This window comes from Tympanuchus pallidicinctus, unplaced genomic scaffold, assembly GCF_026119805.1.
Source record: "Tympanuchus pallidicinctus isolate F22 unplaced genomic scaffold, pur_lepc_1.0 scaffold22, whole genome shotgun sequence".
Lineage (NCBI taxonomy): Eukaryota > Metazoa > Chordata > Aves > Galliformes > Phasianidae > Tympanuchus > Tympanuchus pallidicinctus.
The window spans coordinates 36,138,019-36,159,914 of record NW_026294739.1 but is presented as its reverse complement, the minus strand read 5'-3'; the positions used below and the strand labels follow the sequence as shown (position 1 = coordinate 36,159,914).

The window sequence follows — 21,896 nt, the reverse complement described above, 5'->3', positions numbered from 1 at the left end:
TTAACTTTTTCTTTTGGAAAATATTATTGAGAATAGAAAACAAAATGAGAAAAGACAGCAATGAAGAATCTGGAATACTGCCACAGCATATGAAACCCCACTGAAACAAACAGAAATAGGTGCTGAAAACTATATATTCAGGGCAAATGGATGTGTTAAAGTACCAGAACTGCAAACTGGACCTGAAAAACTGACTCCTTTGCAGAGCTGCGTGTTGACCCTTTTCTGAAACCTATTGGTGCATAGTATTTTGCCAGAGCTTTCCTTTCAACTGTGTGTTGCTTTGCCCATAAGGGTGTTGAACAAATATTTTGTATCCAAGAGAGACTCATTAATGTCTTTCAAACTGAATGCAAGTTTCTCCTTATTCTTCAGCGTAGGTTTAGCAATGGGAGCCTCCTCTAGAGATGCGCTATGCAGATGTCTTCAGGTGATGTTGATGGCATGAAGCAGGAATTGTTTTTCACTGAAAGATTTATAACCTTATAGCCTTTCCAAGCCTTGGCAGTGTGTGTGGACTGAGAACCAGCAACAAGGGTTTTCTGACTTCTGCAACATTCTCTAATACTGACTAGCCTGGAGAAATCATTTTGGTCTAAATTTTTGCTGTTCTGGGTCCTCAGCATGAGGAATGAAATGTCAGGGGTTTTTCAAAGGTATTGAATGTTTCTGACTGCTATTTGAATTGAAGCTGCAGGTTTTGAGTACTTATTAAAAAAAAAAAAAAAAAATCTAAAAACCCCAAGCCCATGGTTCTTAATTTAGGGCTCCCCAAATCAGAAGCCACTTTGAAAGACATGTAGAAGCACAGAACAGGCGATAGATTTCCATATCCTGCAGGGTTTTGGCATGAATCCCCTTCTTTGGCTCCAGACAGAAAAATACAAAGAGAAGTCTGTGAATAGGACCTCACTGGGTGTCCAACCCTCTGAGTGAAATTTCCTGTGCAGAGGATGGTCTCGGCCTACATTTTCTAGTTATTATATAGAATTTGTTTCCTGCTATGCTAGAAAAAATGCATAAAAATATAAAACCCTCAGTGAATTCCTACCTTATAGAGCTACTTCAAGTTGTAAAGGCAGAATTTGTACTGGAGGAGTTACTGAATATGGCAGTTCAAGAGAGACACCAAAGCTTAGCGGAGATTTCTTTTTAAAATTATTTGTCTCATCTGCAATATTTTGCAAGCGATCCATATCAGATTTTGGAGTAATACCATTAAAGTCAACAACCAACACCCAGGATGAGTCTACCTCTTTAAGTGCCATTCAGGCTCCTTGAGAGACACACATCCCAGTGACTCCTTTAGCAGTCATTAAACCAATTATCATCCCAGTCTATTTCCAACAATTATCATCACAGACTTTTTGGGCTTAATCAGTTTCTTAATTGACCTGTGAATAAGACAGGAGATACAAAAGTCTCCCCTGATACCTCAGGTTACACCATTACATGTTTTAGCATTACTGCACACATTAAATAATTTACACCATAACACTGATATGAGGCTGGCATATGAACAGTGACGTTCCTATAAATTAAGGTTGAAAACAAATAAAAGACTGAAAAGCTAGATCAAGTGGTAATATATAAATACTATGATGATGTATATAAATACTGTGTTTCTGGGACTTCCTTCGTGAGAAAACTTGGAGCTGGGTTAACAGATTTTCTTACTAAAACTCTATTCAATACATAACATAACTTGATAGTGACATAAAAAGTTCTGACCATTTGTTAAGTAATAACATTATTGAATTGAGTTGTAACAGTATCTTCGGACAAGTGCTTAGCATGGGAAAAATAGTTCAGCTGTTTAGGCATATGTCTCTCCTGTAAGCAACCAACTTTTTAAATACCACTTGCCTTGGTACATACAGCACCACAAAGTGGCCTGAACGCAGCAATTTGAGGGATTTGGCATTGTGAGCCCGGCAAGCACTTAGCAAAAGCAATTGTGTAGCTCTATTGAAAATCCCACATCTCATGCTGTGGGGAGCCAGCACTTTTTATCTGTCGGCACTGTTGGTGACAAATATTAAAATAAAAAGTATGACACTATAGGTGCTTCAAAATTCAAACCGCAAGTTTCCTACTGCGGGACTTCTAACCATGTAATAAAGTGCAGGGAAGAAAGCAGAGTTCAGACCCCATGCTGCAATGAAGGCAAGGAAATCTTAAGTGTTCAAATACATAATTCATTCTGTTCTGAGATTTCCACCAGGCTTCTACCAGTACAGGTCTTAATTTGCACCTGGGTTGTACAGTTTTTAATTTCTCACCTCCAGAAACACTTGGGAGAGCGGTGGGGCAGATCTTGTGATGAGTGCAGGCAAATGGCTGTGGCAAGTCAGGGTGCTCCTCTGCAGCCCGTGAGAAAGGAAAGCCTCATCTTCTGCTAGCTGGGAAAGTGCCTGCAAGAAAGTCACCCAAAAAGCCAGTGAGTTTTGTTTGTTTTAAACAGAAACACTTTCTAACTTAATATCTCCAAGAATCTTAGAGAGCTCAGCAGACATTGGCTGGGCCTCAGCTTTCTATAGGGAGATATGTCCCTGTGCCCTGCTCTCATTTTGCTGTTTCTCACCCAACTCACAGTCTGTACTTTTTGTTACACAGCTTTCAAAAGCAGAATTTGACACCCATGGATTTAGAATTGTGTTAATGCCTGCAATCTTGAGTATTTTTTGTTTCTGAGTTTTTGTTTTTTGTTATTTGCATATTTCAACAGCCTTAATAATATATTACATAAGTAGCACAATAATTAGGAGGAAGAAGTAATTAATGAGAAATTAAAAATGTCTTTGTGTGTGGGTGGCTTGCATCTGCATAAGCAATGAGTTACTGAGGAGATGATTGACCACAGGAATAAGTAAATGTATCCTTGCTAAAAGTCTGGTGAAACCACTGCATTTACATCGGAGATAAATTTCAACTGTGAACAGGAGGCATGCATCCCGCCATGCAGTGGTCATTTAGGTCATTTAACCTAAATTGTGTACATTGATCTCTTTTCCCCCTGGTGTTAGCATGAAAAAAAAAGACTGGATTACATATTCGGATGTGAAGCTACAGAAAAAATGACTTTGACCTATTTAGGTTTTCTAATCTTGCCTCTTAAGAGGGGTTATTTTTTGTTTGAAACCCTGATTGTTTCTCATTCCTCAAATGTCTTCTTAGGCACTGACATCCTTCTTGCCCAAAACCCAACGGGATGTGCTTGGCATTCAGTCCCTTGCAGGCTGCTGCTGTTACACACACCTCAGTCCTCCCAGAGATGGGTATTCTGGCAGCACTGCTTGAAGTCATGGCATCCGTGCCCAGGAGCAGTTCTCATATTCAGTCCTTAATGTACTTTGATTTTATTTTCATTAGTATTTCTCTACAAAATTGTCTTATAATCTAGCAGGCCTCTTCAGCCTCCTTACCAAACTGATGTCCCTCATTGCATCAAGATTCCCACTGCTGTATCTCTAGACTTCCACCTCAAGACAGTGCCTGTCCACGTGTCCCTGTCCTCACCCTGTCAGTGTGCAGTACTGTGTGAGATCCTTGCTGACCACCTCACCAAGTGTTGGCACGACCACAGCGCTTGCGCTGTGCTGACTGTGCACAGCATTGCTGTGCTATAAGAGCAGATGTGTCACTCTGCTCTGCTTCAAGGCAAACTGTGGCCCTGGTGAAACTGCGAAAGGTTCCTGTCGGTGCTGGGGCCCCGGGGCCGTGACCTGCAGGTGTTGGAAGCAGGCACAAAGGAGTACACCACAGATCCACTGATGCTGCCTACTGGGCTTAGGTCACACACCAGCAGGTAAGCAGGGTCCCAGGGCACAGACTCCTCAGGGTTTTCTCCAGGGAGGTGCAGCAGAACGTGGTGCTGCCAAAGTTTGCCTTGTTAGCTGCAGTGCCAGCTGCTCAGACAAAGTGCAGTTCCTCAGTCACTCTGCCTAGGCTTGCTTTTGCTCTTTCAAGAAAATATTAACATTATTCCATGCTGGTTTTTAGCAGCTCTTCAGGGCTGGGAGAGAGCTAGTTCTGATACCTCTGTGCAAGAAGGACTAGTAATTAAAATTATGAGTCTGGTGCAGCTGGGTCAAAACGCATTAAAACAAACAATTAAGAAAATCAGAATACCCTCCTGCCCCCAGCCCTCTCCCTGCTTCACTTTAGGGGAAAGGTCTCTCTTGACTGTACCTGCTCTGAGGCTACATTGAGCTCTTTGACTCTGCTCTGAGACTTGCTGACACTACTGATTCAACACTGTATCAAGACTCTCCAACTGTGATCTGAGACCTGGAGCAGAGCGGGAGCATCTTGACACAGTGTCAAAATAGTAGTCTGAGCGCATGGACGCAGCACTGAAAGGCTTTTGTCTCCCAAATGAAAAGGAGTGGGGTTATTTTCATCTTTTTTTTTTTTTTTTTTTCTTTTCATAATAATGGTAGCTTTCTATTAAAATAAAAAAAGAAAGAAAACATGGTTTATTTGCAGGGAGAAAGAGGCGCGTGCCCCCCCTTTTGTTTGAAAAAGCAGTGTTGCAGACAATGACTTCACTGTGCAATGCACTTTGCTAAAGTTCTTTGGCTTTGGGGAAGTGAAAGGCTATATTTGAAAATTATTCCAATAATCCTTTAGTGATACTGCACATCGAGCATCTGTATCTGTGTGCGTGCTTGGCTTTTATCTTGGAATTATGTTGTTGTATGGTAATATCAAACGGATATTTGATCTGACTAATATTTGGGACACAATATTGCCCAGTGCTCTCCCCACAGAACTCTAGTCACGAATACCCACGAATTCAGACATTCGAGTGTTGACCAATGTTCACCAACAAAAAATAAATCAGTTCAATTGTCAGAATGTGATAATGCCTGCTGAGACAGGTTTCTTTTCTGTAAATGAGGTGGTCTTAATGTTACATGGGCTGTGACTTTATAACAGGTTGAACTCATTTATTTAAAAAATGAGAATACAGTTTAATTTATTTTTCCTTGCTGGGGTCATGGGTACCAAGAAATCAGTAAAACAATCTACTGAATGTTTTATAGACGGTGGTGTTTTTGCTGAATGTTAAATGAAAATAATCCATTAAAATAAAAAATGAAAATTCTTTTTGTTTTCTTTTCCCCTTGGGCCTTCCCAAAAGGAGGTCGACACCGACCCAGTTTGAAAAATACTTACCTAAGCCAATCACTGCCCAGCATGTATTCCCTTGAGCAACTTGAGTGGGCATAATGCCATCGGAACAGATGGGCATTACTGTAGGCAACCAAGAGACCATGCATGTGAATCAAGTATGGGTGTTTACAGCATCATTTCCCTGATGAGAATGTCAAAATGGCAGCCCAGTCCGAGCCTCTGGTTAAGTTGCATTTCACTAATTCAGCTCTAAAATGGACAACTTTACAAAATAAACAATTAATATTGAGTTGGGTGGTCAAGATTTTTTACTTCCTAGAATTGAGCTGGAAACAGACTTGCAGAAAATAATGTGTGAGACTTCTGTATGCACTAGGCAGGTTTGCTATTTTGTAAAATGAGGGCAAAGAAGCACTCAGACACAATGAACATGTAAGTATATGAATTCTACTGGTGTACCCTACTGAAAGAAAGAACTTCTCACATATTTTTTTGAAAGACAAGTTATTTCAGACCAAAGTTGAAATAATATAAAATTGGATTTCCTATATGATTTGAGTAATGTGCCAGTGCAAGGTCAGATCATCAAAGTTACACAAATTGAATTAGGGCTTCTTTGCTGTCCAGAGGAGAGAGATATGTAAATTCAGCAACGTTTTTGAGCTCAGAACTCAGTGTAACTCCTATATTGATTTCTACAGAATTATCTCTGGAAGTTATCTGACCAGGTGTTACAAAGAGGTCTTAAAGAAAAGAAATAAAGACTGGAATTTGAATATCAAATCAATGACTACCTCATCTGCTTTAACAAAAGAGACCATGATGTATGAATCCTGGAAACTTCATTTACAGTGTGCATCTGAATTACTTTTATTATTTTGTCTCTTCTTGTGATAATTAGTTGTATTTTATTTTCGCCAACTTCTGTGTGATTGTATAATACTAATTGTGTGTTTACTTTTAAATATCTGATTTCTGATTAGATTATCTGCAAAACATCTTACTTTCCTGAGTGTCTAATCAAATTGAATTTGAGAAACTGGGAAAATGAACCAATACCAGGTATGAAATACTTGGATACATATCTTTTTCAGGAAAAAAAGATCTTATTGATAATGAATAAACTCCCTTTGCTTTAATTTGAATTGTTTTTTCCTGTTTAATTTGTTTGGGTTTTTTGTTTGTTTGTTTGTTTTGTGGGTTTTTTTTCTGTTTTTTTTTTGGGGTTTTTTTTTGAATAATCTACTGTCTGCTTGAGAGATTTGTAGGAAGTACCTAATGAGTTTTACAGCTAATTTCATCCTTTAGTTAGAGAATTCTGGCAAAAAAAATAATAATAATTAAAAAAATAAAAAAAAAATAAACAAACAAACAACAACAACAACAAAAAAGCAGCTTTTCAAAAATAAAAGATGAAAAGTAGTGCTTCCCTAATGGTTAGAAAAAAAAACGTATCCAGAGTTTTCCTCTTTTTCTGTATGCAAAATATTTCAATACTTTCCTTTCGTTTCAAGCTATTAAAACCAATCTTTTCATTTGTCTTCTGTACTCTGCTATGATGGCTCTAACTTCTGCCATTGGACTGGCTAAAATGCTCTGTTACCTTTTATTGCATCTTCTAGGGAGAGAAATGTTTATTTTCTTGCTCGATGTCATGGTAACAGAAACACACTTCCTTTATATTATATCTAAGTTTGCTTTTTAAATACGAGCAGGGCAGGTTGCAGACTGTGTGTATCCCATGTGGAAAGACAGCACTAGCTTTCTGGGTGCCAGCACATACTCCCAGCTGTTGCTTTTGCTCTAGGGTCACAGATGCATCTCACGCTGAATCAGTTAAAAATGCAGTAGCTATGCTTGGGGACACAAGCTTAAATTTTCAGGGCCTGATTATTCTGTTAGTTTCCTATGTGCAATTCCCACTGAAGTCGGCAGAAGTAGTGCATGCAGACCTGACAGGCTTATGTGGAGCACAGCACTGCAAAGGATGTAATCATACATCTGATTTCTTGAGGTACTCGAGGTCTAATTCTCACCCTCTTCCATGATGTGAGGATTTACCACAGCTTTTAAGGATTTGGATGGATCAAAAAATATTAGGTTACTTGTGATGTTTTCTTTTTAATGATCAGAGGAAGGAAAAGAGATCTGAAGAATAGCAGCTTACGTTGGACAAGTCCAGAAAGGAAAATGCATTCCATAGAGCTCTAATGCTGAGCTAAGACTAATAGAAAGTGTGACATTTCACGTGAGGGAAATAAATGTGAAACCAAGGGACAAAGGCAAACTCACGAAAGGAAAGGTTACTGGGTGACAGGCTGCTGGCCCCCAAGCCTGAGGCTCCGTGCCGGGTGGGATACAGGTGCCTGTGGAGTCATTTCCTCAGCTCGCTTCCCGATGCTCTGCGACTGGCATCCAGGTGAGCGATCGCTGCGCTCTTCTCCTCTGGCAGCCCTGCGTGGGCACAGCCGAGTCTGAAGGCGGCACGCGGCTCTCCCTGGGCGGACGGGGCATGCCTGGCTCTGACAGAGGAGGTGAGCGTGGGCCTGAGGAGCGGTGGGCAGGAAGGCACGGCGGGCCCCTGTAGCCAGCTCCCTCGGGGCGCCGGGCGTCGCCATAGCCGCGGCTGGGGGAGGCGAGAAGCGGCTCGCGCCGGCGGAGCGCTCGTGCCCTACAGAGCTCCCAGCGGCAGCGGGGCCGCCCGCGCGGCTGTGGCGCCTGAAGGGCGGGCGGAGGAAACGGCCGTTACTGCGGCCTCGCGCCTTCCCTCACGTTGAGGAGAGGCTGCTGCGGGATGGCGGACGCTCGGTCCTCTCGTACCTTACGTTGGTTTCACACGACAGATGAGGATTTGATGAACGATTTTGGCATAATACGTATTTTAACGAGCGGTTCTCGTTCTTGAAGAGACGTTTTGTAGGAAAGCACCTAGCAAGACGAGGCGTTGAAAATAATCGCGTGTGCAAAAGAAAGCTGCCACTAGAACGAGATCAGAGAATCGCTAAAATTGGAAGAGACCACTAAGATGAGCTAGCCCAGCCATACGGAAAGACGTGAAGGCAAGGAGGGATCTGAAAGATGGCGGCGATGGCTGCTGGGTGAGGAGAGGGGGCAGAGTGCAGCTGCGGGGGGCGGTGCGAGGAGTGAGCCGGGCGGCCTTGGTTCGGAGGCGGTGTGGTAAGGAGTGCTGCTCTGTGCCCGGTCGTCCCAGTGCTGGTTAAACAACCGTGTTCGGTACTGAAAAGTGCAGTGAGAAGCAGTGCTATCTGCATCCCCTATTCTAGTCTACGTCTTGGTGCTGTTTAAATTGATTTCTGCTGGCATGCTTTTCTGTCCACGAGGAAAACTGTGTTTGAAGCCGAGGGGACAAGCTGAATGTTTGGGGCTTCCCCACTGAAAAGTAAATAAATAGGTAGAGATTCAACCAAATATTGCTCTCCTTGTCCTGATGATAATGTTGATCAGCCTTCTAACTGTATTGGATTACCAATACGTTTTAATTTTGTTTTAAATAACTCTATAATTAATTACCATTCTAACACTTGGCGGAGATTTTTTGTGAACAATCTTAACGCTACTTTCATTTCCTTGTAGTACAGTCTTTGTTTTTCTTTCTTTTCTTTTCTTTTTTTTTCTCACCTGGTCTTGTATTGCCTGTTTGCCCTTCAGGTTTATAAAGTAGGATTTCTCTGCTTCTGACCACTGATCTACAGTCTCTTTTCTGTCCTCTAATCTGCTGTTCTTTAGTACTTTGATTCCTCATATTCTTGGGTGGCCTTTCTTATCCCTCTCTTTTGGGTTTAGTGTTTTCTCTAGCTTTTCCTAGAAAGAGGCTGCTTTCTCCATGTTCATTGTCTGTTTGGCATCAGCATGATCTGTAGCTTCTCTCTTTCTTCCTTTCATCCTTCACAAGATCTCTGCTGCATATGGTGGCCACCTTTCTTTAAAACTGCTTTAGCAAAAGTGCTTTCAAAAACTTAAGCAATCTACCGTCCGTCTTCTTGCCTGTTCTTATCTTCAGTGTTCCCTCCCCACTATGCTCCTAGTTTGAGATCTGTCAACTCTGCATGATTAAATCAGTGTAAATAGGCTTGGCAAACAGTTTTGGGTTCTTATATATTGGCTCTCCTCGGGTCCTCAGATTTTTTTCCCCCTCCCTGTCTCTGCAAGAAAACCTGCTCTTTTCTCTCTCAGCACCATCTCTTGAGCTGTGTCTCTTTCTCTGCTTTTTTTCTGTCTTTGTCTGTTGTCTCCAGGGCCTCCACTGTCACATCATACAGTTCTTCCATCATATCTGGCATGTCTGACCTGATCTGCCTCTCTAGCTCGCCTGCATTTTCTCATTAGTTACAGGCATCCCCTACTGATTCTGTCAGACTGTTTTTTCCTAAGGTATGTCCTACAGTTTTTCTAATTTCTTTCTTTCTTTTTTTTTTTTTTTTTTTTTTTTTTGCTATGACTTTTAAAAGTGTCCTCTAACAGCTGAAATGAGCTGGTGTGTGTGTGTGTGTGTTTGCTTGCTTATTTTTGCTCCCCACTCCCGTTCCCTCCCCAGCCCCTACCCCTTTTTTTTTTTCTTTCATTTTTGCATGCTGACTTTCTGGAGCCATTCTTAAAAGTCTTCTTGTTGTCCCAGTCATAGTGCTTAACACCAGTGCCCTGGGTGTTTCTAAAACTACTCATTAGTAGTTAGCCCACCTTTATGGTATGTGCTGGCATGTTAAAAGTTGACAAAAGCCAATGTTGGTATGCCAACGCCATACTCTTTTTAGGTCTTTTTTTTTTCCCTAATATGGATTGTTCCAAGTATGCTTCACTAACAGTTTATGCTGTCAGCGTGTTGCCTTGAGTTGCACAGCTTTAGCAATCTTCACCTACTGACATTCTCTTTCCTAAGGCCAAGTTTCCCAGGAGATGTTCTCATGTGACACAGTCCTCTGTAAACTAGAGCGCTGAAATCTCCTAGCAAAATTAGTTCATCAGGCTTCAGTTCTAGGTGACCTCACTGTGAAACAGCCTCTACAATATATTGTATGTGTCCACGTTGTCTAGGAAATTCTGTTGGTATCATTCTCATGTTAGCTGAGTAGGTAAGCTGTCTTATTATTGCAGTGCCTGCATTAAATTCAGGCTAATTTAATAGACGGTAAACTCTGATGATAATATGTATTCTTCCATGGCACTCTTCAGTTCCATAAAGTAGTTTCCCTATTCTTAATGTGAGGTGATTTTTTTTTTTTTTTTTTTTTTTTTTGAGAAATACTATCATCTTTTTCTTTGTGAGAATTTTCCCATTTTTTAAAGTAATGCACACAAAAATAGTACAAATTAAAGCAATACATTCAGTGTAGAGCGTTGTTAAAGTAGGAGGTTGACATTTTTTGGGTCAAAATATATCTCCGAGCTAATTCTTCGCTCTTTTCATATTGCCATGCTACTGGTTACAAATCTGTGGTGTTTGACGCTGAAATGTTAAGATTCGCAGAGATGAGCATAGTACAAATTCCTGAATAGCAAGGCTGTGCAATTAGCTGTTTTTCATGATAACAGAGAAACAGAAGTGTCACTATTTGTATTGTTTTAATAAGGTTTCTTGTAAAATATACACTTTCTGAAAGCAAGTGAACTGTAACAAACTAGAAATACCGCTCTGTGCTTTAAATAGGCAACATAGTAACCGTGGATGGGGGAGGCTGGGGTAATGGTAACATTGCTGATACAAAGTACATTTTCTAACTTGAGATGTCGATCATATTGGAGTGGTTTTGGTTCTATTGGTGTTCGTGCCCTGTGTATGCTTTGTGACTACGGATTTATTTATTTTCACCCCTATAATGCAAACAGTATAGGCCAGGAATTTAAATTCTGATTGTTTTGTGAAGGCATGAGTTTTACCAGTGGCTGTAGTTGCTTTTGTTAGTTAAGTTGTCTTCAGAGCTAATCTTTGTTGTTTCACATGCAGCAGCAACACTGACGTTTGTTAGGGTTGCTTTTTCAAACTGTATTTACAGCTCATCATGTCTCTGCTAAGGCTTGTTAAAGCTAGAGCTCCCTAATTCTGTTGTCTATCAGAACCACTTCGGCTTGTTGGACTTCCAACAACCTGGAGGTGGTGCTGCAGGTGACAAGGAGGTGTCCTGTCACATTGAGGGAGGCACGATCTCCCACTTGCAGTGCCTGGGCCAGCTGCTCCCTCTGTTCCTCCCACCAGGACGTCTGAGATGTGTGTTGTCACTGCTTGCAGAGTAGGGATGCCTTTTTCTGCTGTTTTATAAACCATGTAAATTTTCTTCTGAGATATGGCATACCACATTGCTTATTGGGCTCTCCTATGGGACACATTGTGATCCTGTTGTGAACAGGAGATTTACATGCAGTGCTGAGAATAAACTGTGGGGTGAAAATAAGACAGTCTTCTTGGTGTTCTTTAGTGATGGGAGAGATATTCAGCTAAAAGTTTTTTTCACTGACTGCAAATATATAAGAAGTTGCCATCTAACTGCAGTGTACTCATTGCTTTCATGAGTAGCATAGGTTTTTTAAAACTAAAATAATTCTATTCATTTACCAAAAGAAATAGCAAGAAGAAATAAATGGTTTGACAGTCTATTGTCACATGCAAAATTCTTGTTTTATTAAAAGAACCCTGTGGGGAGGAAGCATTTTATCTTAATCTCACCGAGTTCTGTTAAGCAGCAAAGAACCACTACTTCTGTGGCACAGAAGTCCACAGATCTGGCTCTGTGGTGGGTGTCTCCTGTGGAGATCTTGCTCAAGGTTGGAAAAGCTCACACGCTGAATCAGTGGGACCCAATTATGAGCTCTTTTCCCCCCACCATACTGACTTGTGTGTGTGCACACGTGCACACCATTGCAGCAGCTGCCACCAGTCAGATACACACTCCTGGCTGAGAGGAAAGCCAGAACCTTTTAATTTAGAGAGCTCAGTTACTTGTGGGGATTATGTTTAGAGTTCAATAAAAAAAAGAAAACAAACCTGTTTTCACTTTAATGTGTGACTGTGTAAGACGCAGCTTTTCCATCTTCAAACGATGAATTTTCAGTGATAACTGTTGCTGCAGCAGATATTCAGACCTTCCTGAAAACCCCCAAACAAATAAAACCACTCTTCCCCCGGTCCAAGCACAAACATAATGTGGTTATAGCCAGTTACTCTTCTTTATGAGTAGTCTGGTTCCTGCAAGAGTAAGTAGCCCTTGGGCTGCAGCAGGGGCACGTGGTCTCCAGAGTGCCCTTCCTGCAGTGTGAGCTTCCACTTGCTGGGTGCTGTGCACCTGGCAGCAGGGCCTCCTGCTGAGATAGAGTTGCCATTATCATTCTGGTTTTGTCAAATACACCTTTTTTATTTATTTTTATTTTTTTCCTATTACATTGGATTCTACTACATGTGTGAGGAGTTCAGTGAAAACATTCAAAATCATTAAGCATATAAAAAGAGAACTGAAAATTAAATGAATAATATAGGTAGACAAAACTAAGTAAAAAATGTATGCTTGTATCTCCTGTTACACAATAGAAAATGATTTAGAATACAGTGTGCAACTTTTGTGGCAGGGAATGCTCATTTTTGTTTCAAGCTCTCAGAAAAATTGCTTACAGATCATGAATGTTGCTGCCCCTACACTGATGTTCTAAGCACTGCGTGGTGTCAGTCAGTTTCCATTCCACTGAACTTACTATCCAGGTCAGAGATTGGAGTGCCTTATTATGGTAAAGGATTATATTTTGGGAGATTTGGCTTGTTTCTCTACAAGACCTTAAATGAGACCATGAAACTTTAACTGTCAGACTGTTGTTTTTTCAGGTATTGCCAGTATGAACAAGCCTTAGGAAGATCTTCCTAGCCTTGAAGCTGTTGCCCATGCTTCTAATTGTATATCCTTGTCTTTTTTTGTACATGGAGATGTTTCAACTTTGATTTATTTATTATTTATTTAGTATGTGTTTGTGTCTATTTGCCAGCTAATGGAAATGTTCCTCTCCTCTTTTGAGAGTGGTAGAAAAGATATTTTGAGACATCATTGGAATTAAAGCGATTTAACATGAACGATAATCATAAATTACTTATATTTGACATTATGCATCTTTAAGCATTATTCCTATATTTTAGGCTAGCCTAACATTGGGTTCCTTGTTAATTCTCTTCTGAGCAATCTAGAGTTGGAAGTGATCTGTAACTCATTGCTGAAATGTGTTACAGACTGGCATAGGGGTGTAGTGAGGGCTGATATTGAGCTCCCCATTGAGCTAGTCCTTTCAAAATCTGCAGAAGACTTCTCTGAGCTTGCTGCTCTGGACATTCTTGCCTACTAATCTGATGAAGGCTGATGAAAATACTGGCTAATACTGTCAAATTCAAGTTGGTGAGCTTTGTTTGCTGGTGTTGTTTAAAATCGGCTAGAAAAGCCTCTGATAGACCCCTAGCAGTGGTGGTTGCTTGGCCTCTAGGAGCTTGGGGATGAGCCTCAAACTGCTGTAGTGTCTGTAAATTAATGATGTGGTTCAGCATGAGTCTGGCTTTCCAGAAGAGGCAGAAGAACTGTGAAGAGGAGCAGCGAAAGACAATACAGGCTTCCATCAGAAGGTTTATCTGTGTTGTCATATCTTCAGAGGAAGACAATCTGCGTCTGAATTACACATTATGTCAAAATTGCTTGACTTTATAATGAGAGCTCAAGGAATCACACTGCATAGTAAGAATTGACTGCGCCATGGTAGGGCAACAACCAGGGGAGCTTCTTGTATGAAGTCATATAACAGTTAGAATAATAATAAAATCATAGAATTACCGAGGTTGAATGACTTCTAAGTTCATCTAGTCTGACCTTCCACCTTCCACCAATGTTTCCCCACTGAAACATGTCGCTCAGTACAACATCTAAATGTTTCTTGAACACTTCTGGAGATGGTGATTCAAACACCCCCCTGGGCAGACCATTCCAGTGCCAGACCACTCTCTCAGAGAATAAATTGTTCCTAATATCCAACCTGAACCTTCCCTGGTGTTACTTCAGGCTATTCCCTCTCCTCCTATCGCTAGTTATTCATGAGGAGAGACCAACCCCCACCTCACCACAACCTCCTTTGGGGCACCTGTAGAAGTTGCAAGGTTTTCCCTGAGCTTCCTCTTCTCCAGATTGGACAACCCCAGTTCCCTCAGTATCTCCCCATAAAATCTGTGCTCCAGACCCCTCACGAGCTTCTCTGACCTTCCCTGGACACACCCCAGGACTCTGCATGTTTTTCCTCTTTGTGTAAGGCTGTGAAGCTGGCGCATAAGCACTTCTTCTTTGTCTTACTCTTCCTTAGTTGCCTTATTAGCCCTTATTATCAGGTTAAATGGCTGTTAGTAGGAATTAAAGCAGTCTTTAGGTTGCTGCTGTTTACAGTGACTGCATAGTTATCTGCATAGTGCAAAGCTGAACCTTTTTCTTTATGAAATCCCAAATAACTGGACTTGTAATTCAGAGCTTTGTTTAACAATTTACGTTTTCTGTTTGCATTCTGCAGCTCACCTGCAGAAGTTGCAGACATTTGCAATGGAAACGTAGAGGGAGCACTTTTGCTGCTGAACTTAGTTTTTATGGCATGGAACTTGTTCTTATTGTGTGGTTTTCTTAGTTTCCTTAGGATTTGAAAGTGTCTTTTTAATAGACACTTGTGAAGTTGGTTTAGTTAAGTTCTTACTATGTTTTTAAGCTGATTAGAGTTAGAAAGTTTAAACATCCTATTTATTCTTTGTATAACCTGTAATAGAGGCTGTGGAGTGTTACTTTCACTCCTGTCTTTTTGAGCTTCTATAATGGGATCTGAAGTTGTATTAGTTTTAAAGGACACATTATGGTAGATTAACTTTTTGAGTGAGAAGATTAGCTTTTACTGTAATTCTCTTGATGGTCCTTAATGATGTAGTATTACATCAAAGACTTCTAGTAAAATGAACAAACCTTCCTTAAAGTTACAAAACATATCTTTAGAGGAACATTTACTAATTCTTATATAAAATCTAAAATTTTCTATTCTTTATCTTAGGTGTCTTCTTTGAGGTTGACTTAGTTTTGATCTTTTACCTTTCTTCATCCTCTTTGCTTAAGCTTTTACACTGTGTTTTTTATCTATACTTCTGGTATTCTCTCATCTCTAATTGTTTTATGCTTTAAGGAGTCTAGAAGTTTTAGAATATTTCTTTAAGATCAGCTTTATTCTCACTATTGCATCCACAGACCTTAGATTTAAAGAATTGCTTGTTTCAAGTAGAAAATCTATTGTAGCAGTTTCTTCTCCTTGTTAATTAGTGAAAAGAAATGTATTAAGTCTTTCTGTCCTAAATACTTCAGATCATGGCCGCATGAAACATGGGTAAAGAATAAAGACTGGATGAAAAAAAACCCCACAACTAACAAAATCTCCTATAGATGCAAGCTTCTGAAATGAAAGCTGACAGTCTTAGAATAATCTTGAACAGTATTGGTTATTTGTGGTTATCCTTCAGGAAAACAAACCAACCAACCACATTGATTTTGATGCTACCATGTTACAGCAACATCCCACTAAATTTCTGAAACTAAGCAGGGAAAGATCACGTCAGCTGTTTGGAGGGGATATGTGTGGTCCTAGATACGAGATATCAAGTATTTGATTCTTAGCATGCTGCTTTTTGCTGTGTCATTTGATGTAACAGAGGACAGTGATTGTTAGAGCTTTGTTGACATGTCTTCCCATGGGTCTTGTGGGCTGCTGATGTGAATGGCAAGAAAGACTGCTGGGCTACGGTGACTTCAGTTGCTTTATGCCTTAATACAATTGACTGATAGAGCTGTGTTAAGTCTGATATGGAGCATCCTTCATCCCCAACTGAGTTAGCTGAGCTTCAGCTACAGATTAAGTAAATGATCCAGATTTCTGATCTATCTAATGCCCTGGTTTTGGGATGGGAGGGAGACAGGGCAGGTGTTACAATGTTAGCTTACTGAAATGATGGTAAAAGCTTGTGAGATTTGTCCTTTAGTATGCTAGAAATGCAGAAGTAAGGATGTATAATTTTCCTTAACTGGTGAAGAGGCAGAATGATTGTTCCTAGCATGTAGATTTATTTAATACTTGGTAAAATTGAAAGTTTGACCTTTTCACTTTTCCAGAAAAATGTTCATTTCCTAACATTTGGGAACTGCACTATTGAATGCCTTCAAATACAGCTCAGGCCAGCTCTCTAGCAATCAGAAATTCCTCCTGTGAATGGCTGTGGGGAATGGCTGATATCAGGTTTCTGTCCAAAGGCTGCTTTGGTAGTGGGCAGCGTGTGCTGTGGGCAGGGTGGTGATGACTGATCTTTTTGTTCTTCTGTTTATGTGTGCAACAGCTTTCAACAGCTTTCCGAGCACGCTGCTGCACGTGTTCTGTATTCTGCAGGAATCTCACTATCACTAATGTGGTAGTATAGCTTCATACCCATATAATTTTCCCCTAGTCAGGAAGTCCTTTCTTTGCATTCCTTATGTGAGGAATGCAGTGGGCTAAAGCCGTGTGGTCTTCTCCAAAAGATCCTCTCAGGCTGTGGCTGATGTCATCAGTGTTGAGTTTGCTTCTGCCACTGACTTATGCTCCTGGGAAACGCCTTGGCTTTCAAATGCTGTATCCAACCCAGCTGGTCAGCGGTGTCTGGCAGACTCTGGCCATCCAAGGTAAAACAGGCTTTCTATATTCATGCTAACGCTTTGAGTTGTGCCTAAAAATGGTTCAAGCGCAGCTGGAATGCTTTCTGTATGCATCATCTAGGAATATATCTTTTTTTTCTGCACCATTTGACTCATCTGAATAGATCCTCGATATAATTAATTTCCTTGGCTTATTCTGCAGATTGGTAGATGGTATGTGTAAATCCTTATCTACAAGAATATTTTGTTTTCTTACTGTTGAGCACACATTCAGGCAGCATCACTCAGTCTTGATTTTGGGATATGCAGTGTTGTGCAAAGATCAGGACAAATCACTAGACTCAAGCTGGTGAATCAGCTGGCACATCCTCTCAGTAAAGCACGTTTAGTGGAGAAGCAGAGTATTTCAGATAAAAATACTGGGGCCTGTTCTAATTTAAAAAGTGGTTGGCAAGTAAGCAGTAATGATAACCATCATAGGGATTTGCAGAGAAAAGCAATGAGGTTAAAAACTTCAGGATGAGGAGGTATCTCTGAACTAAATGGAAGGCGTCCACGTAAACCTACTAATCAAATTTTAGTTCTGTTGTTTTGACTTTACCAAATGTGTGAGAACTAATGTTGTTGTCACTTCGCTGCGCTGGGGAAACTGCTGCCCTCTTATGAGATATGAAAGACTGAAACTAATGTCTGTAGCAAAGGACATCTGCTAATACACTGAGGGGCTCTCGGAGAATGTTTTTTTAAGTGAACACAGACCAATGCCCGGTCCAGGGACGCTGGGACCTTCGTTTAGGTGGCACTCGGTTTCGGCCTCGGAAGAGATCATTGACCTCAACGGGAATGCTGTGTGCAAAGAACATTTGTTTCGGTACAGTTTCTATAAGCAGTAAAGGTTTAATTACATATGCTTCTGTGCCTGTGATATGCAAGGGATTCAGAAGACTGTTTTAACAGATCAGTTCGCCTTGAAAGGTCACCTAAATCCCATCAGTAGATGATCAGTAATGTTTCCTGCAGAAAAATAGGCTGGAAATTAAGAAAACCAAACGTTCTTGAAACCTTTCGTGGGCTGTCCTGAACTAGATACAAATTCTGTGTATTTTTCTCTTTTATTTCAGCTGTATCAAATCTTTCATCCAAAGGCCTTGCTTAGCAGTATCTTCAATTAAAGTAGTCCGTAAAATGCTGGTGAAAATCTTAGCAAACCATCGCCCTCTAGCACTCACTCACACTGACCAGTCTGGCTTAACTCCAAGAGCAGCTACAATTCATAACGTGTAACAAGCATTAAACACATTGATCACGTTAACCAAGAGAATAAAAACTGCTGCTGCCTTCCGTTAGGTTCAGAGAAAGCAGTCAACAGGGTTCTTTGGGACTATCATTCTGTAGTAGTGGAGGAATTTAATTTCTGACATCAGTTTATCACCTCTGTCCAACTGTTCTACAATTTTCCATATGCTTTATTTGAATGCCACCCCATCAGAAGCTGCCCAAGGCAGAGATGACCTTCGCCTTTGACTTTTATGCTTTACTTTCTCCATTCAAAACCTGGGCTGTAGCTGAGTGGGGATACACTGGACTGTAGGGTGAATCAGAGGACTGTGCCTTCTGCAGCTGGCACTCAGTCTGTTAGGAAAAGACAGCTGAAACTTGTCCAAAAAAAGCACACCACTGCTGAGCCCTGCTGATAGGAGATGTTTTTGTCAAGGAAATTTCCCCTTCATACTGGACCTGACCGTGTGTGCAGTTGCTCGCTGACTCAGTCTTGTTAGTTGTGATGATGAAATATACGTCTTGAGTGGACGTGTGATGTTGGTGATGCTCGTAAGTGCAGCTGCAACAGGTGAGTAACCTTTGGTAAGGAATGGTGACCATAGCTGATGGCAAAAACAGTGTCACCTGGTTTTAGCATTCACCAAGGACACAGAGATATGTGTAATGAATCACAGCTTTAAGCAGAGGTCCTGCCTGCTTCAGTAGCTGGTGTACAGTTGTAGATGCTCAGGGGAAGCATAAAGGCAGTATGTATCTCCTTTGTTTACCCTTCCCACAATTTGCAGCCTATGAGTTGTGGTATATTGTGTCTGGTTGTTATCTTACATGCTACAGAATTATAACTGCTTGTGATGAATAGGTCACCAAAGAAACAGTGCTTTTTGCTGTCCTCCTTTTCAAGTGCTGTAATTTTTCAGATCAGTGATTCCTCCCAAGTAGATAAAAAAGTGATGGTTTACAGTTCTCTCCCAGTTTAACCAGGTCAACGTTACAAAATCTGCAGCCACTTTTAGATAACTTATTTCACAGCCCTCTGTAATGGCATCTCTCTCTTTTTAACATCGTTTCAGCAAGCTGGTAAATGTGGGTGGGTGACTGTCCTTGAAAGTGGTGTCATAACTACCTGCAGCAATCTGCTGCATGTGTAGGGATTGTAAATCAGTTTTAATCAGAGGTTAAGGTACAGTTTCTTGGTTTTTTTTTTTTTTTTTTTTTTTTTACATCATGCAGGTTTTGTAAAGGTGGTTTTGGAGAAATGGATTGAGAAATCAAGTTGGTCACTGACTGGTTGTCTTGCAAGATACTTTTAATGTAGAGGCAATCTCTGTTTTTCTCTATCTGTTGGTGCTTAACATGTTAAACCCTAAGCAACGCTTCTGTCTTACTTATGTGCTAACATGGTGCACAGGCTACAGTAATAAGAAAACACAGTAATAGTTGTAAACTTACAAGGCAGCTGTGATTCTGTTACACCTTTGAGGGCAGATTGTAAGATGCTAAATATCTATCTCTGAATTAGGATAACAGGGCAGAGCTGTTTTGCCTGGTCCAGCTGGGATGTTTTGTGAGTGCATTGCCTGTAGCAACAAAACCTGCAGAAAGTCATAGAAGAGGCTGCAGTGAATGTTAACCTGTTGGAAGCAATCTGCAGAATCAATATTGCTGGTGACAGTTTTACAAGCTGTAGGGTACATATTTCTATCCTTGCTTTACTAAGTAATCCATCTATTGACTGTCACTTTAGACTTACTCCTTATTCAAGGCAATCATGGTTGTGTGAGATACAGTTAGTGCTGAGCACTTGGATGAATAGGCAGGCAAATATAACAACGAGGACTATTTTCTTTTTTTACTGTTGTAAGAAGGTTAAAAGAAGCACTTCTAATCCAATGAACACTTGCAATGAAATATATTTAACTTTTTTTTGCATTTCTAATACAGTGATTTCTGATTGTCTCAAGAGCACTAACAACGCATTTATCTGAAGGAGAATAGGCTAATAGACAAGTCTGAGTCTAAAAACAAATAATTATCCTTTTAGAATTAGGTTTTTTAATGAATATTTGATTTAAGTTGTTATTTCTGTTTATACCTTTAAAAATTTCGATAATGTTCATGGTTACTTTAGAAGTGACTGTTTCACTTGATCAATTCAGATCATGAAGAAATATGCAGAATTTCTCTACTTAGAAATAAGAGAAAAAATGTCTTATATAGAAACTCTCCTTCTCTCCTTCTCCCCTGTAAGCAACTTAAAAAGAAATAATTTGAAATGAACTGAATAAAGTTAAAATGAGTTTATTTCATGTGTTATTTCTTTATGAAGAGAAGAATTCCTGTAAAGTTTATCTGTTACAGGCTTTCCTTTTGTATTAGTATTTGAGGTGGTGGTGGAGCAGTGTGTGACAGCTAGAGAATTAAAGCATTGGTGCCAGCAGGAGCATAACAAAAATGAAGACTGAGCATGCCAAAGGGAATAAGTGATTTAGAATCTGATTTTTGTGGATTTCTTTGACTCATATCTGTGCATAAAATATCTAAGTATATCTTTGGGTAATATTTGAGAGAGAAGTCTTTGTTAAAGTCTTAAATTTCAAAATGTATCACCTGTAAATCATGCAGGAAAACCAGGGAAGAGCAGGCTTAACATACCTAAAACATTTTTGAGGTATGAATCAAACAGATAACAGAACTTCAAACCTGCCAGGACTTCTTTAAATACATCCTACAGTAGGGAGAATGTCTCTGCAGACTTTTTCCAGAATTCATTTGAACATTCCACATTTTCTTTTCTGAAAAAGGCCTCCAAGATCATCCAGTCCAACCTGTCACCAATATTTCCCCTCTAAACCATGTCCCTCAGCACAGCGTCTAAACATTTCTCAAACACCTCCAGGGATGGTGACTCCAGCACCTCCCACAGCAGCCTGTTCCAGTGCCTGACCACTCTTATGGAGAGGTGTTTCTCAATGTCCAACCTGAATCTGCCCTTATGTAACTTGAGGCCATTACCTCTAGTCCTATTGCTAGTTACATGGGAGAAGAGGCCAACCACAACCTCCCTTCAGGCAGATGTAGAGAGTTATAAGGTCACCTGAGCCTCTCTTCTCCAGATTGAGCGATTTCTGTTTCCTCGGTCGCTCCTCATAAGATTTGTGTTCCAGACCCCTCACCAGCTCTGTTGCCCTTCTCTGGACATGCTCCAGGACCTCAGTGTCTTTCTTGTAGTGAAGGGCCCAAAACTGAATACAGTACTCAAGTTACAGCCTCATCAGTGCTGGATACAGAAATGTTAAGGCCACACTTTTTTTGTGTATGAGTGCAGACTGTGTATTAGTTTAAATAACAGATAACTAACTGCTTTGTGGGGACAAACAAGTTGAAAGTTAGAAATTCAGAACAAACTATGCACAAGTAAGAAATGTGCCACTGTCATTTATGGATAACTCTCAGTTTTTTACCATTTGTTTTCATTCCTCTGTTAATTTCTTGATATTTCTTGATATTTCTGATCCAAATTACTTTTTTTTTTTTTTTTTTTTTTTTTTTTTTTGTTAGTACTATTTTAGAAGAGAAAAATGAGAAGGAGCTAGGAAATGCAGTGAAAGCAGCAAACACCAGAGGTGTTTGGAATCCCTCTAGTTCACCAAGCATCATTTGCCTGTTCTGTGTTTGAAGAGCAAGGTCCAAGAAGAAGGAGGTTGAAACAGATTCCCAAGGCTCCTTTCCTTTCTTCAAAGAAAGTGGCAGTGGAGAGAGGAGTCAGCAGTCAGCAGTCAGCTGTTAGAGGCCTGGTTTGAG

At 40.5% G+C, this 21,896-nt stretch overlaps 1 long non-coding RNA gene across 1 annotated transcript in view; it reads left to right on the top strand.

Annotated features, from left to right (window-relative positions):
- The first annotated feature begins 6,779 nt into the window (after positions 1-6,779).
- The window catches only part of LOC128082011 (uncharacterized), a 47,663-nt gene continuing 32,546 nt past the window's right edge, over positions 6,780-21,896 (top strand). The window contains exon 1 of the long non-coding RNA XR_008207498.1: positions 6,780-7,673. This is a non-coding gene — a long non-coding RNA (uncharacterized LOC128082011). The remainder of the gene's footprint in view (positions 7,674-21,896) is intronic.